This window comes from Podarcis erhardii (genome assembly GCF_964252035.2).
Source record: "Podarcis erhardii genome assembly, chromosome: 15".
Classification (NCBI taxonomy): Eukaryota; Metazoa; Chordata; class Lepidosauria; order Squamata; family Lacertidae; genus Podarcis; species Podarcis erhardii.
In genome coordinates, this window is record NC_138505.1 from 6,127,174 (window position 1) to 6,145,352 (window position 18,179).

General features: G+C 44.3%; 2 long non-coding RNA genes across 2 annotated transcripts; one reads left to right on the forward strand and one right to left on the reverse strand.

Moving 5' to 3' along the window:
• Window positions 1-2,633: 2,633 nt before the first annotated feature.
• On the reverse strand, window positions 2,634-4,550 carry LOC309330131. Its single transcript, XR_014151295.1, has 2 exons — window positions 4,303-4,550; window positions 2,634-3,265 (listed from the first exon to the last, which is right to left on the reverse strand). It is a non-coding gene; the product is annotated as an uncharacterized lncRNA (long non-coding RNA).
• A 5,250-nt stretch (window positions 4,551-9,800) lies between these two features.
• LOC309330153 lies at window positions 9,801-12,941 on the forward strand. Its single transcript, XR_014151318.1, has 3 exons — window positions 9,801-9,885; window positions 11,963-12,475; window positions 12,611-12,941. It is a non-coding gene; the product is annotated as an uncharacterized lncRNA (long non-coding RNA).
• Window positions 12,942-18,179: the final 5,238 nt, after the last annotated feature.

The following is an 18,179-nucleotide window of genomic DNA, read 5'->3' on the forward strand; positions in this document are numbered from 1 at the left end:
AAAAGAGTATTGGGAAATGATCCATAATGAATTGGAAAAAAAAAAGTTTAAAAGTACTCCCCCCCCTCCCCAAACCAGAGTCCTTTCTGTTGGGGATAATTCAGACTGAAATTCCCAGGTGTCAAAAAGGGTTATTTACATATGCTACTACTGTGGCTGGTGTTTTGTTAGCCCCAAAATGGAAAATGAGTGAGATCCCAAGAAGATAATATGCAGAACTTGCAGACTTAACATATAGAATAAGAGAACAAGAAGAACATACTTTTAAAGAAGGTTGGAAAACGTTTATTGAATATATGGGAAATAATTGCGTACAGCTGAAAATGTTGGCACCATTAAGAGAAATTCAATAGTGTAAATAAGTTATGATGGATGCAATAATGGAATACTGAATGGTACAGTTTTTGTAAAATGTGCAGGGATTTATGATATGCAAAATGAACCATGGAAAGAGAAGAATGGAAGTCATTGATATCTTAAGGATGTAAAATGAGTATTTTAAATTGTAAAGCAGAAAACTTAATGAGAGAGAGAGAGAGAGAGAGAGAGAGAGAGAGAGAGAGAGAGTGTTAAAGGTTTTAAAAAGCTGGGAAGCATTCTCTTCTGTTAGTCAGTAAAACAGATGGCAGGGGAACTCAGGTCTTGATCAGATAGCCCAGCAATTCCTGCACACAAAATGAGAAGTGTTCCAATATTTTATAGTGAAACAGGAATCCAGAGTCTAGTCCAGACAGGTCACTTGATTAAAATTGTCAGGAAGTTGGCTTTTTGCTGAGATATTGCATGTGAATCTTCACATAATGTAGTGGAAACGCATATGTAGGTTCACCAAATGGAGAAACATTATCTACATGGGTTCCCTTAGTGCAGAACATAAGGCATATTTAAGAGGTCTGAATATGCAGTGCTCAGTTAACAGTGAATCCCTTAATTTCCTGAAGCTCCAACACAGCTTTCCACCTCAAAGATGTCGTGCTGTTCCAAGTGTGGCTGCTCCCCCTGTTGTTGCAAGCAGTGTTGCTGTTCCCCCTGCTGCGGTTGTGGCTGCTGCAAGCAGTGTTGCTGTTCCCCCTGCTGCGGTTGCGGCTGTTGCAAGCAGTGTTGCTGCTCCCCCTGCTGTTGCAAGCAGTGCTGCTGTTCCCCCTGTTGCAGTTCCGGTTGCGGCTCTTCCTGCTGTGGTTGCTATCCTAAGCAGTGCAAGTGTTGAATAACCTCAATAGAAGACTTCCATGCAAACAGGAGTCTACAACTGGTGGTCCAAGTAATCATCTTGACACACATGAGCTCCGGGTTCAAGGGCTACTGGTTGACTCCTTGCACTCAATGTGCTGAATTCTTAAATTCTCTTTCTATAACTTCCTTATTGCATCCTAACTTCTGTCTTCCTCTCATCTTCTCTGTTTGATTCACTTGCATGTTCTCTCATGACCCATCTCTAACAAGGCATTTCAAATAATGCCATCTTGACCATCTCAATGTGTGTGACTCTCTATTTACTCTCTCTGCTTCGCTTCTAATTCTTCTGCTGTTGTAGAATGTAACTGCCTGCATGATGACCAATAAAATAGTGGCCCATAGACTTGGCTTATTTCTTCCCTTAATGTGGGGCGAATGGAAGGGAGCTGCTATAGCTCAGTGTGTACAGCCAACACATGCTTGCTTTGCATGCAGTCCATACCTACATGCTAGCCTATTGTGTGCCATGGATGTACTCACCCCTTTGTCCTTTCCCCAATATGCACAGATGGAGGTAAGTGGTATTCCACAAATGACTCAAGCAGGGTACATGTCCTTCAACTGGAGATATCAGGGCTTGAGATCTGTTAGTACTGGTGAACCTAGATGGATAATGTCAGACCATCTAGGCCAGCGATTCTCAACCTGTGGGTCCCCAGATGCTGTTGGACTACAACTCCCATCATCCCTGAGCTCTGGCCTTACTAGCTGGGGTTATGGTAGTTGTAGTTCAGCAACATCTGGGGACCCACAGGTTGAGAAAGGCTGATCTAGGCCTCTCTGGTTCCCCACCAGGAGTCTCTCCTCACAATACCTCCACTCAAACAGCCTCTTTCCCCAAGAGACACCCCTTTCAACCCACAATTGATGTTTTTGCATGGGTGGGATGTTTTCTTGAACTTTGATCACACCTCAATGGAGGATAGAAAAGGGGTATGTTGATATGTATAGAGGTTGTTGTTGTTGTTGTTGTTGTTGTTGCTTTTGCTCTTTCTCTTATTATTTCTATACAGTACCACCCTTCATCTGAGGATCATGGAGTGATTTACAATAGAAAAACACAAGGATATGCAACATAGTCTCCCAAAAACCCAACCAACCAACCAACCTCTTCTACAGTTTAAAAGACCATATACTGTTTAATTAGCCAAAGGCCTGGGAGAAGAGGATTTCCACCCCCTCTGGTGTCTAAAGATATGTAATGAAGGCACCAGATGAGCTTCCCTGAGGAGAGCATTCCACTGAATTGAATTAAGTGCCCACTACTCTGGCACAGGACCTCGGGAATTTTGCCCAGAAGAGAAGGAAGCTGCCAAGGTTCCAAACTTCTGCTTTAACTGATGGGGCTACTGCAATCTCCCGCATATTGAGGTGAAAGAAAGCAAGAAGATGATGTATATGCTTTGGATTTTTTTATTAGCTTCCATGTATACATTTAGATTTTGTATCCACAGCTATTCGAAGAGAGGAAAGGAAAAAAGGAGATCATCCCATCCACCAAATATGAGAAAGATTACACAACAGGCATGCCTCCTGGAAGGACGACGGAGTGAAATAAAGAGGACGTGAGAATAAATCAGGGCTGATCAGTGGAGGCAGGTGCGAACGTAAGGCACAAAGATGGGTGAATCGAAGGCGTCGGCCAGCACCGAGGAGATAGCAGCGCTCAACACTTCAGAGGTTCCTCAGCACCAGCATTGCTTGGGATAGCAGCAACTGGAACCGGAACCACCAGAGCCCTGAGAACGGCAAGAACCGCAAGACCCACGAGAGCCACGAGAGCTGCCGCAAGAGCCGCTGGAACCGCAGGAGCCACTGGAACCACAAGAGCCACTGGAACCACAAGAGCCGCTGGAACCGCTGGAACCAGAACCACAGCAGGAGGGGCAACAGCAGCATGGGCAGCAGCAACAGCATGGGCAGCTGCAGCACTTGCAGCAGCAAGGACAGCAGCAGCACTTGCAGGAGCAGGGACAGCAGCAGCAATTGGAGGAGCACGACATCTTGGCAATGAAGAGGGAAGGCGGAGCTGAAAGAAATCAAGGGGTTTCCCATTTAACCAACCGCAACATCCTCAGGCGTATTAAAAAGCACATGAGATGCATGCCCTGCTTTAGGAAGACCAGCAGAGACTTGCCGTTGACATGTTTTCATTCCCGGTGAGCCTACAAGTGCATTTTGTTTGCTCATATTGCAATTCTGCTTAGCTGTGATATTGCCCTATGCACCTCTGCCCTTTTACTTGATTGCCCATGACAATCCAGAGTGCTGGGCGTCAGTCTCTGCTCAGGCTGGCTGCCCAGAGCCATTTCAGCAACGCTGACAACAGGTCTTTTGTGAACTCTACTGTCTGCCAAGAGCCACAGACCATGCTGGTTCTCTCATGAACGTAAGTATTTAAAGGGTGCGTAATATTCCAGTATTATCACTTTAGACTGATCTCAGGTGTATCTTCACTACACATTGAATCAAGTAATGTAATGCTTAACAAAAACTCCTCAGAGCCTCTTTTGGCACTTCATTAGATCTCAGCGTAGTGTATATGAGAGGATTGTCTCTGAGCCCATAAAGTCCTATAATGCATCAAATGGCATGCTTGGTCAGGGGAAAAAAATGGACTACTTTAGATTCTTCGCAAGACAATATTCAGCATTTTTTTCCAGTCCTAAGAGCTGAAAAAATCCAAGCCTTAAGGCAAGTTCAAGTTGTGTGAATAAATGCACATCTTGGATAAAATGATGTGTGTCCAAAAGACCTTCTTGAGACATTAAATCCTTTGCATTCAAGAGAGATCAGAATTTGCATCTATACAATTAGTCTTTCCTCCAGCCACATCTCCTCAGGTATCCCTGTGTAAGATAATATTGGTAATATTTGGTAATATTTCTTACCAAGAATATGGTAATATTTGGTAATATTTCTTGGTAATATTTCTTACCAAGAAGGAGATAAACAGAAAGGCAGTGCAAATGCAAAACCAGAGTTGCAAGAGTACCTCCTTGAGACCTTCACTTCCCTACAAACAAGGACAGACCCAGAAGGAATAAGCACTGGAACAGAGCTCACCTTATTCAGTAGCAGAGTTTGTTGTGGATGTTGGATCCAATGAGTGAGTGAAGGACTCCTGGATTGCGGGTCTTTTTATAGAGATCTGTGCATCCTTTCCCAAGTGATGAGGCACTACACAAGAATGACGAGGTCTTCATGTGCTGTCCTCCACAACACCATCATCCGGTGCGTAATCCTTGATTGTGTTCATATCCTTCATTTCGGAATGTATGTTATTAAAGTTATTGTGCAGTAGTAGCACTGTAATTCTCCATCCTGTCCCAAAGGGAGGGGGGCCTTTATTATTTATTTTTTAAATTTGCAGACCACTCTTCATCTGTAGATCCCAGTGCAGTTCACAGCATCAAGAAACATGGTAAAACACAAACATTTATAGTGTTTTATTTTTATTTTTTAAAAAACCCAATTATGTTGAGGGTAACAGATGCCATGTGCGTTTCTCCCTGAGAGTCAGAGCCTAAGGGTTTTGTTTTATGATTATTACCTTTTTTGCTTTATTGCCCTGTGTGAGATATATAAAAAAGTACTTTTTATAACAATTTAAAGCCAATCTTGTAAAAGCTTTTAGTGTTTTCCTCATGATTTGTAGAGATGGAGCAAAAAGAGAGGTCTGTGAAACTGGGGTGGTCTCCTGGATTTTTTGGGTGTGCGTTTTTGTTTTTTAAAGTAATGCATAGGAAGTTGATTACTCATTGTGACAGCAACATTTTTCTCTGTCATTCCAGAGTGGAGAACCACATTGGAACTGTGGGTTCCAATTCAGCTCGAGGGACCTTTCTCTCCAATCACACATATATGTCGCACACATGACACCACAGTCAGGTCTAAATGCACCTGCCAAAGCACAATCAGAAGCCTTAGGGGGGCAAGAGAGCCTTGAAGTCATCTCAGATCAGCAGATTACTGATGACAACAAGGCTACGGTGCAGTGAACTAGATTCTGATCAAGAGATAGGAAGATACGTCAATTTCAGTTTCTCTCCCTTTGCATATATCCATTTGCACATACAGTATTGAGTAAGGGCTGTAGCCCAGTGGCAGAGCACATGCATTGTAAACATAACACATACCGCTTAACTGCCCATCCAGTTTGGGGCAGCTGTGCTCTTGCACAGGTCATGTAGCTTATCTTCTCCTAGATGGGCTACCTTTCAGGTTGGAGAACCCCATCTGCCTAACACTTCCCTCTAGAGGACATACAAAAACTGCCTTCTTGTCCATAGGGCCCACTATTAACCTTGTCCACTCAATGTGGCAGAGCCTGTTTTTGCACGCAGAAGTCCCTAAACTCACTGAGGGTTTAAGGCTCATTGGATACACTCACCTGGTTTAGCTGGCCAATCTTCACCATTCATGGAGTGTAGCTGCTGTCGCACACTGATAGCTTCTAGGGGACATAAATGGGAGCTGAGTGTGGGGTGGGGACCTAAGGTGAATAAACTATCCCAGAAGGATCAAGATGATAGAGAGACAAGACCTGTGGAGTGTTAATGCTGTGTGCCCCGCAATCCCATGCTGAGGTAGTAGTACTTGTTGTTTAGTTGTCTTAGTTATGTTCAACTCTCTGTGACCCTATGAACCACAGCATGCCTTTGAAACTCTCACTTTCTTCTCAAAGCTTCCCCTTTGTTATGTCCATGGAGTTTTCTTGGCAAAATACTGGAGTGGTTTGCCAGTTCCTTCTCCAAGTGGATCACATTTAGTCTAAGCTCTCGGCTATTACCTGTCCGTCTTGGGTGGCCCTGCACGGCATAGCTCATAGCTTCTCTGAGTTATTTAAGCCCCTTCGCCATGACAAGGCAGTGATCCATGAAGGAGCTGAGGTAGTATATATGGGTAAATAAAGCCTTATGTTCTAATGACACCATAGTCTCCAATTCAATTCAATTCAATTAACAGTCTTCAGTTGAGGAAACTGAATGTTTGGTAAGCAGTAGAACCCATGAAGTCTCTCACAGCTCTCCAAGAGTAGCTCTCCAAGATATCAGATGGAGGGACTTCGTCCCTGCTAAGATGTCTTCCATGCAATCATGGAATCATCCAAGCAGAGTTTCTGGAGAATGAACCTGGAACATCATGTGCTCTGCCACTGACCTAAAACACTTTCTTATTATTTTATGCGCAATGAAAGGTCACTAGCCAAGGATTTGGCTATTGGCCTTTCCCAGCCTGATAGCCCTTTGGAAGCCAGTGCTTGATGGTGTTACTTTCCACATGAAAATAATATTATTCATTGATTTATATCACCTACCTCCATCTTACAGCAGAGAAATACAACATGGCTGAGCACTGTGGTTTGGATTTTTTATATATATCTGCCATCTATACTTTTAGTAAACAAGAGAGGTACTCAAACACATGAAAGGGAAGAGAGAGTGTTGCGTCTTCCAAAATGATGAGCCTTTCAGATGTACAACAAGCACTTCTCCTTCTCAAGCACATCAAAGGGAGCTAAGGAGAAGGTGAGAACAATATACTGTTCATCAAAGGAGGCAGGTGCAATGCTTAAGGCACTGAACTTGGGAAATTAATGAGTGTCAGAAGTCAGCAAGCACTGATGGTGGAGGTGGTGGTGTGGAGTAATTTGTCAGGCTGCCAGCTCCCTGTTTGCACTGAGAGCTTCCCTTGGGGTTCTTCAGCACTTGCATTGCTCGGGATAGGAGCATTTGGAGCAGCCACAATAACCAGAACCACATGGGGGGGGGGGCGGGGAGCAGCTTGCAGCAGCCACCACAGCAACAGGAGGAACAGCCACACCTGGAACAGCTTGACATCTTTGTGATGGGGAGGAAAGGCAGAGCTGAAGGAAAGCAAGATCTTCCCTGTGAACCAACCACAGAGCACTCAGACATAGATATCACACATAAATGTTTAGCAGCATGGGGAGCAGCATATATGCTGGTATTCATCTAATGTTTCTCCAGTCATAAATAAATACATAATAGGATAAGCTAGATCTGTGGTTAGGCAAAGAATCATGGACATAGAGAGACAACAGCACTGTACCGGGGTCCCTGATTATAAAATCATAGAAAACAGGATATACGTAGCTGCTCCAGCAACATATCTATATTTCCTCGCATCCAGAAACGCAAGCTCAGCTTTGCCCTCACCGGTTCTGGAAGGCTCCTATAGAAGAGTCCCGTACACACAGAGACTTTGCGCCTACCCATTAGGGGAAATAGGAAGCCCCGAACATATATTTTTTAGATGTCCTTTTTATGTTGAGATCCTTTGCTGAAGAGGCTCGTCGATCTTTCAGACAAGCCTAAACTTCATTCTCTCCTCTTAGGCAAAGATCACAAGACGACCTGGCTGGTAGCCAGATTCTGCACCCAGATTTCTAGGCACAGATCATCCTCTAGAATAAAATAGCTTACTAGGGAAATGCTGAAGTCGCTCTTTGGAGTGCCTCAGGGTCAGTTTTTTATGGTAGCCCAAATCTCAGTTGTACGAGTGTATGTATATATCTCAAATTTAACTCATGAACTATTGAGGCAATCTGCTCCGATTGTATATTTTATCTTTTTGAACACTGTTTTTATTGTGTTATGTTATGTGAGCTGGTCTTTGACCGTAATAAATTATCTATCTAATACATAATCGGATAGAGAGGGGTGGGCAATGGGGGAGAAATTTAATTCACATTTAAAGGGAAAGCTTTCAAATTGCTTCCCTTCAGGAAGCAATATGTGAATTGAAACACAGCCGCTCTTCAAAATGTGTGCCTCTCTGAATGTTGCAGTGCAGTGGTCCAGTAAATAAACATGTACGAAAAATGCACATACAAGGCTAAAGTTTTCATTAAAATGTGCCTATTAGTAGAAAATAACATACAAAAATAATTGTATTAGAGAGGGATTCTTTCCCCAAAATGTGTATATTAGGATAAATTTGATGATGAATTCACCAAGAACTTAAATAAAAGAAAAAAAGAAACAAACTGATGTAGGAATGTGGAGAACTGGAAATAAGATTAGAAAATTTTTTGATCTGGAGAGAATTTGAACTTGACAGTCAACCATCCTTGGTTCAGAGTCCACTGTATCTCAGGCTTGCTGTCATTGCTTATCAGATGACATCAAGTCTCTCTTGCCAAGGAACAACTGAAAGCCACTTAAGGGTCCAAAAATGCCTCTTGTTTTGTTATGATGAAGGACAGAGAAGTGTGTGCAGAACAGGAATAATGAAGTTTAAATGAAGATTTAAAGACAAAACTGCCACATTTCCTCCTCCTCAAAGGGTACGTGAATCAAAATGCAGCCGTCCCTTGAAATTCAAATTTCTCTGAGTCTTGCAGTGCATTTCTCCTGTTAAGAAATGTGTGGGTAGAAATGGATATAGTAATCTAGGAGAGAGAGAGAGAAAGACCATCATATTAATAAAAGGAATTTGCAGATTTGTGTTTATGGACAGAAATTCACCGATTAAGGTTCATGAGAACTTATTTTAAAGAGAAAGATGTGGAAATGAACATAAGATTATAAAAATAGAGAAATAGAGGGCATTCCAACTGATATATCCTTCTACCCTTGAATCCATAGGACCCAATTCCTAGAGGTCTTCAGCCCCCCAATAAAACATTTGAGGGGGCCCCAAAAGTTGATGTGCTTTGCCATTCAAATAGTGTCCATGCACCATGTCATGTGATTGATTATGCAGGGCAGGGCTTTACCCCCCCCCCCACTATTTTATTCAAGTTGGCATCCCTGCATGAATCATCAATCAGTTTATGTACCACAGGCTTGCTGTCATCACTCATCAGATGAACCGAGATTATCTCAAGCAACTCTGGCCTAGGAACCATTGTAAACCCCAAGGCTTCTGATTTTGTTTTGACAGCTGTGCTTCCTCTTGATTTTGAGGTCGTGTGTGGGGCAGGTGGAAGAGGTTGGTGGGGGGGGGGGTCCCATGGGCTGAACTGGAACACATACTTAACCTAATTAGCCCCACAGTCATGTGGTTCCCTGTTCTTGAATAGCTGAGAAAAATTGTCACCATACGCCATCATCTTCCAATGCCTCACTTTGAAAAAGAATCTCCCCTCACATCGGAACTCACACTGAACTTCAGAGACCCCTCCTTTTGCTCTACCTCCACAAATTATGAAGAAAAAAAGAGGTAAACCTTAAACAAGATTGGCCTGGAGTCATCATCCCAAGTGCTTTATTATGCTATGGAGGGTAGTAAAAAAAATAAGGTCATAATCTTAAACAAAACAAAACAAAATACTTAGGCTCTGGATCTCAGAGACAAATGCATACAAACTCCATTCACTTCGACATAATTGTTCTTTAAGGCAGCCCTATAAATGCCCCCTTTGGACAGGATGGAGAATCACAGTGTTAGTTACTGCAAAATAGCTTTAATCACATACACTCAAAAATGAAGGGTAGGAACACAGTCCAGGATTACGCACCGGATGATGCTGTTGTGGAGGACAATATTTGGAGACCTCGTCATTCTTGTGCGGTGCCTCATCACTTGGGAAAGGATGCACAGATCTCTATAAAAGATCCGCAATCCAGGAGTTATTCACTCACTCGTTGGATCTGATAATCACAACAAACTCTACTACAGGTGAGCCCCATTCCAGTTTTGTTCATTTCTTCTGTGTCCTTATTTGAGGTGAAACAAAAGTTATTGAGGTAGTGTTCTTGCAACTCTGCTTTTGCACTGTTATCATTGTTCGCCTTGATATTTTGATATCTTGATATCTTGCCCTTTGAGGAGTTCTTGCTAGAGGGAAGCATAATTGTACAGATTCCAATTCTAACCCAAGACTTACATCAGGTTCCTCACTGGAGCAAGGTGGTTTGAGTATATTACATCAATCCTGGCCCAACTGTACTGACTATCAGTTAGTTTCTGGGTCCAGTTCAAAGTCCTGGCTTTAAAACTTTAAATGTCTCAGGACTGCAGCACCTCAGAGACCACCTCAGGGCCGGATTTAGGTTTGATGAGGCCCTAAGCTACTGCAGGTAATGGGGCCCTTTATATGTCCAGCTGTCGCTGTTTTTTGTGTTGAATATATGCTATATGGTAATTTATGGACCTAATAGGTATCTAAAGCCATTTGCACGTGTTGCCATGCAACCATTCCATGCAGAATATAGGCACCCTATATATAGAAAGAAGCAAACCAGTGATATTTTAGGGAGCAGGATAGCAGGCGAGGCCCATTACTTACATCATAGGAGCCTACACAACACAAAACACTGTTGCTGCATGTAGGTTTTATTTTATTTGTTTTTTATCTTATATTTTGGAAATGTACATCCAGTTGTTTGTTCCTTTAATTTTTTTTTTAGGGGGGCAAGAGAGCGGGCCCCTAAGTAATAGCTTGTTTAACTTATACAGTGGTGCCCCGCAAGATGAATGCCTCACAAGATGGAAAACCCGCTAGACGAAAGGGTTTTCCGTTTTGGAGGTGCTTCACAAAACGAATTTACTATTTATACTACGTAAATTTCGTAAACGAATTTACGAAAATGTCTTGCAAGTTCCTGTGAGTTTTTTTCCCTTTCCCCCCCTTTTTCTAAGCCGCTAAGCTGCTTATCAGCTGATCCGCTAAGCCGCTAATAGTGCTAAGCCGCTAAGCGGCAAATGGGCTTGCTTCGCAAGACGAAAAAACCGCAAGATGAAGAGACTCACGGAACGGATTCTTTTCGTCTTGCGAGGCACCACTGTACGTAAATCTGGCACTGCACCACCGGCCCCAATTTGAACTGACTCAGACCCTGCAATCATGATCTGAGGTCCTTCTTTGTGTTCCCCCTCCAAGAGGCACCTGGAGGATGACAACACAAGAACGGTCCTTTTCTGAGTTGGGTCCCCATTTGCGGGATGCTCTCTGTTGAGAGACTTGCCTGATGCCTTCACTACATATCTTAAGGGACCAGGCAAAAACGTTTCTCTGTAGCCAGGCCTTTGGCTGATTAAACGTTTTATGGCCTCTTAAACGGGTTTGTTGTATAGGGGTTATTTGATTGTTTCTGTTTTGTTATGTATCCCCCTCCCCCATTTTGTATTTTTATGTTGTGAACCACCCTGTCGTCTTCAGATGAAGGGGGTATACAAATTTAATGAATAAAAATTGAACAAATAAAGCTACAATGCTCTAGATTCCCTGCGAACAATCAAGTAGAAAGGTAGAGGTAACGTAGCCAGGACAATATTGAACCCAAGCAAAAGTGAAGTTAGATAGTTTATCAGAAAAAATAAAGAACCAATCAAAACAGTAATTTATCTCAAAATGGGAAGTCTTCAAAGTTTATTTGAAAAACAGCTACAGTAGCTGAAACTCTGTCGCAGTGTTTGAATAACTTTAGTAGTAGATTTAAGAAAGATCTGAAATCTAAGATAAATCAATAATTAGTTAATTTAAGATAAAAACGTGTATTGGCAACAAATAATAGATAATCGAAATAAGGAATGGACGGGAGGTCGGGTCTATATTTATATTAAAAACAAAAACAAAACCCAAGCAAAAGTGTAATAACAAAAAATGCACTTCTAGGATCGCTGAGATGGGAGGGCAGTATTTGAAAATCATGTCACTGTTGGTCTTCCTAATACAGAGCTTGTATCTAATGTGTTTCTAATATGCCTGAGGACATTGTGTTTGCTTAACGGGGAATCCCTTGATTTCTTTCAGCTCCGCCTTCCTTCTCCACCGCTAAGATGTCGTGCTGTTCCTGTTGTGGTTGCTCCCCCTGCTGCTGCAGTTATTGTCCTTGCTGCTGCTGCTGTCCTTGCTGCCCCTGCTGCTGCCCCTGTTGCTGCTGCCCCTGCTGTGGTTCTGGTAGTAGTGGCTGCAGCAGTGGCGGTTCCTCTTGCTGCTGCCCTAGGCAAGGTGGCTCCAGCAGTGGCGGTTCCTCTTGCTGCTGCCCTAGGCAAGGTGGCTGCAGCAGTGGCGGTTCCTCTTGCTGCTGCCCTAGGCAAGGTGGCTGCAGCAGTGGCAGTTCCTCTTGCTGCTGCCCTAGGCAAGGAGGCTCCAGCAGTGGCAGTTCCTCTTGCTGCTACCCTAGCCAAGGTGGCTGCAGCAGTGGCGGTTCCTCTTGCTGCTGCCCTAGGCAAGGCGGCTCCAGCAGTGGCGGTTCCTCTTGCTGCTGCCCTAGGCAAGGCGGCTCCAGCAGTGGCGGTTCCTCTTGCTGCTGCCCTAGCCAAGGTGGCTGCAGCAGTGGCGGTTCCTCTTGTTGCTGCCCTAGGCAAGGCGGCTCCAGCAGTGGCAGTTCCTCTTGCTGCTGCCCTAGGCAAGGCGGCTCCAGCAGTGGCAGTTCGTCTTGCTGCTACCCTAGCCAAGGTGGCTGCAGCAGTGGCGGTTCCTCTTGCTGCTACCCTAGGCAAGGAGGCTGGTGCTGAAGAAATTCAGTCTTGAGACCTTCTGCCTCATCAGCACTGTCTGATGCCTCGAATCCACCAGTGCCTAAGTGTTACATTTGCACCTGCCTCCTTGTTGAACCCTAAATTCTTCTCATCTTCTCTTTACTTTGTTGTCCTTTAAGGAGGCATGACACATGAGTTCTCTTTATCATAGGATCATCTCTCTTTCCTTTCTTCTCTTTGAATCGCTCCTCTGCAGATACTAAATCTAACCAAATTCACAGCAAGTAATAAAAATCCCAAAGCATCTATGTCATCTTCTTGCCTTCTTTCACCTCGATACGTGGGAAATTGCAGTAGCTTCATGAAGTAATGCAGAGGGTTGCAACCAAGGGGTCTTCATTCTCTTCTGAGCAAAATCTCTGAGGTCACATGGACAGCCCCAGAGACAAAAGTGAGCAGAACAATGGATGCAAATGTTATCTATATTCAGGAGGCTGGTTTCTACACATATCCACACAAACACTGATCTCAGGCAGGCAAGCAAGCTCCGATAAGAATTAATGAGTCCCTGGCAGTTTTATGTACGTTTATTTACAATTTACATCCAGAGAGCAGCTCTGGGCCTACCGCCATTAGCTAAGACTTGGTCACTCTGATTCTCCGCCCCTGTCGCAACACTAGGGCGCCAAAGTCCAGTCCTTCCTCTTTTGTACTTCCATCGCATCTTAATCCTTTCAGCTCTTTGGTTCAAGGAGAAGGTGGGTGAACTGCCCCCCCCCCGTCGGCTACCAAACGACAATTCCTCCAAACACTGTCACCCTCCTGTTTGCATAGCAACCCCCTCAATGACTTCTATCTCCTCCCCTTCCTCTGCCTGTGAGCTCTCCAAGTTTAGGAACTCTTGATAAAGGGGGGTCAAACTAACCCACTCCTGCTCTGTCTGTGGCTGTAATCTTTCACTTCTAGAGTCAGACTCTGGCTCCCTTTGTACTGTCAATCCTTCATCTCCAGAGTCTGACTCTTCCCAGGTGTTCGATTCAGCCACATCCCCAACACATCTCTATCCTCAACTGAAGCAAAGAAGAAGCATTTTAGAGTTCTGAGAAATGTTCCCGCTAGATAAAAACATCAGTGGAGGCTTGTGAGGAGGGCTGGTTATGGTTGGATTCCATTTGGAAAGAGAATGTTTTTATGGAGGAATTGTGGCCTGCCAACTAGAGGTAACAGATCTCAAACATGTCAGGAGTGCAGCCTACACTCGAGTAGAACGCTGGCAGAGACACATGCCCGATTGGCATGTTCTCTCCTGCCTGGTCAATCATTCAGGACCTTCAAAAGCTTTCTTCAGCCCAAACATCACAGCGACTGATGCCAACCGATACCGGCACACTTAGGGATCCGCAGAGTTTGCACATCATGCGTGACAGACCTCAGCATTTTGGCTAATCTACTTTATTTACATATAAACACACACCGAGCACTGCAACATGGCTCCCTCTCTCTCTAGCATCAGACAGCAAAGAGAAAAAGAACAAAGGACAATAGTCCCACTTCACGGAACATAGTAACACAAACATCCTGTCTCCTTCACTTTTCTGTGGAGTCAAAACATATACCGTCATGTGAAAGACAAACAATCCTATGACTGCAATCATAGATCAGGAATTCTAACAAAACATTGGTATGTTCAGTTGAAGGGCCCTAATCCGGGGAAGCCCAGCCATCCAACACGACACTTGGTGGGCATGAAGTCAGCATCCTCAGCATAGCCTGGCCTGGTTCTCCTCTTCACAAGCATTGGTTCCTCAGACATCAAGAGAGGAGAGCTGGGAGCGGCTGTGTGAGGTTGCCTGCTTCACGCCCTCTCAAAAATCCACACCTAGGGCCACAGCTCCTCTGGCACCACCACCCCATGCTACATGTCAGGGATGTTCCCATTCTGACAGACAGAGAGGAATCCGAAGAGGAGGGGAGAGAGCCCAAGCGGAGTAGAAACCTGATTCCTTCACACAGTGAAAGCGAGATAAGCCTATCTGACTCAGGAATGCAGCCTGTCAGTTCTGAAAGTAACACAGAGCTGAACGAACAGGATGCAGGAGAAAAGAGGGGGTTCCACTCAACTCTAGAGGAGGAGGAGAGGCTAGCAGGGCCAGAATCTCCAAAAAGCAGAGATTAAGTCCTTTAGCAGAACAGTGTAAAACCGGAAAGAGGTGGGGGAAGAGGTGGAGACTGGCTTGCTTCGGCCGGAAAAAGAATCTAGTCAAGTCAACTGACTCTGATGATGATAGATGAGTTAAGGAAGCTCTGACTGCTGAACCCTGTCCAGTCATACCTTGTTTTGCAGCCAGGATCCATTCTGGAGCCCTGGCCGCTAGCCAAAAAGGATGCAGAGCAAAGCGCCGTGTCTGAGCATGTGTGTGGAGCAGTTTGCACTTCTGCACATACACAAAGTGCAATTTAGTGCTTCTGCGCATGCGCGAGCAGCAAACCTGGAAGTAGCCCATTCTGGTACTTCCGGGTTTGCCGCAGATGTTCGCCGGAATGGACGCTAGACAAGGTGGATGTTTGCAGAGGTATTACTGTACCTGGAGTACTGTGTCCAGTTCTGGGCACCATAGTTCAAGAAGGACACTGACAAACTGGAACGTGTCCAGAGGAGGGCAACCAAAATGGTCAAAGGCCTGGAAACGATGCCTTATGAGGAACGGCTAAGGGAGCTGGGCATGTTTAGCCTGGAGAAGAGGAGGTTAAGGGGTGATATGATAGCCATGTTCAAATATATAAAAGGATGTCACATAGAGGAGGGAGAAAGGTTGTTTTCTGCTGCTCCAGAGAAGCGGACACGGAGCAATGGTTCCAAACTACAAGAAAGAAGATTCCACCTAAACATTAGGAAGAACTTCCTGACAGCAAGAGCTGTTCGACAGTGGAATTTGCTGCCAAGGAGTGTGGTGGAGTCTCCTTCTTTGGAGGTCTTTAAGCAGAGGCTTGACAACCATATGCCAGGAGTGCTCTGATGGTGTTTCCTGCTTGGCAGGGGGTTGGACTCGATGGCCCTTGTGGTCTCTTCCAACTCTATGATTCTATGAGTCTACTGTAATTGTTGAATAAATCTGAAAGTAATAAAACTGCCAGAAAGTTGTGTCTTGTTTGGGAGAGACTTACCAAACCTGACACTACACATCTGATTCCATGCCCATAAATATGCACAGGGCTGACCAGCCACTGAATATTTCCCATTCCTGAGGGCCCTACAGCCCTCTAGATTCAACCAAATGATCTAGGGAACCAGTGGGTCGCATTCAACTCTGTTCTACACAAAGTAAAGCCTTTGGATTTTTAATGATCCAAAGTTAGTCATAGGTCTCTGAGTAAAGTTAATATTGGATATAGCCCAATGAGCCTATAAGCCTCAGCCCCTGGCCAATCTGAGTCATTCATCTCTTAGTCATAAATTTACACCCAATGGGCACGCTTATTTGTGGTATGACAAGGTAAAAGTTCATAAAGTCTTTCCGAACCATGTTACAAGGAAACCGGTGTATGAGGTATGGGATAAACACAAAAATTTATTGGAACACAAAATACCATGGTGGCTCTCTCCACTTGAAGCAGTACAGTGGTACCTCAGGTTAAGTACTTAAGTCGTTCTGGAGGTCTGTTCTTAACCTGAAACTGTTCTTAACCTGAAGCACCACTTTTGCTAATGGGGCCTCCTGCTGCCACCGCACCGCCAGAGCACGATTTCTGTTCTCATCCTGAAGCAAAGTTCTTAACCTGAAGCACTATTTTTGGGTTAGGGGAGTATGTAACCTGAAGCGTATGTAACCCGAGGTACCACTATATTGGTAAAAAAAAAAAAAAAAAGGAATGTGAGAAATGATTGGGCAAATTATAAAGAATTATTAAATTAAACAGACCAGGATTTAAAACTAAGGAGGTTTGAAGATATAAGGGAATTAGTAACAGATTGTTAAAGTCGTTGTCAATTTTACAAATAGGGGTATTTTATTTTACCTTTTTAAGCAATGCAATTTATGTGGGAAAACGTGATGGGAGTGTTAGGATATTTCTGTTCCACCTTAAAAGGGAGCAGGATGTATGTGTCACAGCCTGCATATTTCCTGTTCACAGGATGTTTCTGTTTTGATTGAGCTGTTGTCTCTCTCTCTCTGCCTGAGCAGACCAAAGCAGGCAGTCATGTTTTTCTTTGTTCTGACCAACGCTGAATAAACATTCTAAATGATACTCTCCTGAGTGCAACTTTCGCTGTGCATTATCTGCTGATAGAGTGTGCATCATTTCTGGAATGTAGAAAGTTATTTTCTGGAGCTCGTGTCGCTAATTGCTGATACTGCGTATCTACGGGAGGTCGATGGACGTCTGGAGACGGCTTGGGAGCCATGATGGACTTTGTCTCCCTGGCAGTATCCCAACAGGGAGTAGTTCCAAGAAGGTCCTGATTTCAAGCTTTATAACTCTGCTACATACATATATACAGACATACAACCTATAAGCCAACCAGTTTTATTTTCAGCACCAACCACTTGCACCCACCCTCAGTTGAGCCACACGTTTCTCCTTCTTTCTGCCTTCCTGACCCTAGAGTTCTGAACCTGCAGAGAGCAGAGCAGGAATCCCCATCCGGCCTTAGGACCTTCAATATATATCATAAGTGTGAAAGAGCATACAAAGCTCCTTCGCAGCACATTCATATTGTTTGTCTATTAGACCTTCATCATCATTTATGTCAGCTTGGAGCAGCTCTTCAAGAACTCAGGTCCTGGATCCCTCAAGTTGAATATGCAATACATTGGAATTGGCATGGCTTGCATCCAAAGCATGCGCTCCTTATGCACACTGAACTGTTGGAAGGTCTCCCCACCCTCCATTTTTACTACCAAAATCCTACCCAATAAAGAGAGTTTCATCCTCCCCCATGTCTCCATACCTTGTCTAATCTTACTCCACACAACCACTTAATTGTTCTGAATCAGAATAGCATTCTTATTTGTTATCCAAATACAGTGGTACCTTGGTTTAAGAACAGTCTAGTTTATGAACAACTTGGATTAAGAACGCTGCAAACCTGGAAGTAGGTGTTTTGGTTTGTGAACTTTGCCTTGGAAGCAGAACATGTTCTGCTTCCTGTTGAGTGCGTTCCATTTGTAAATTGAGTCCCCTGCTGCTATGGGAAAGCACACCTTGGTTTAAGAACGCTTTGGTTTAAGAATGGACTTCTGGAACGGATTAAGTTTGTAAACCAAGGTACCACTGTATTTCACTTTCTTCTCCACCTTAATACACAATAGTTTTTGCACATGAGTTTGCAGCAGCACTCTTGGAGTGTGCTGGTCCTGGGGGGTGGTGACCGTGCGGCGTGGTCTGCGTCCGGTCCGAGGCTGAAGCGGGGTCCAAGGCAGGCAGTCGGGTGAGGTCAGGAACTCTGGCAGAAAGCAGGACAGGAACAGGTAACCAACAATGTTGCTCCCACAACCTGGGACTGGGGCTGGCTGGCCTTTATCTCCTCTGAGGCATAGGATGGC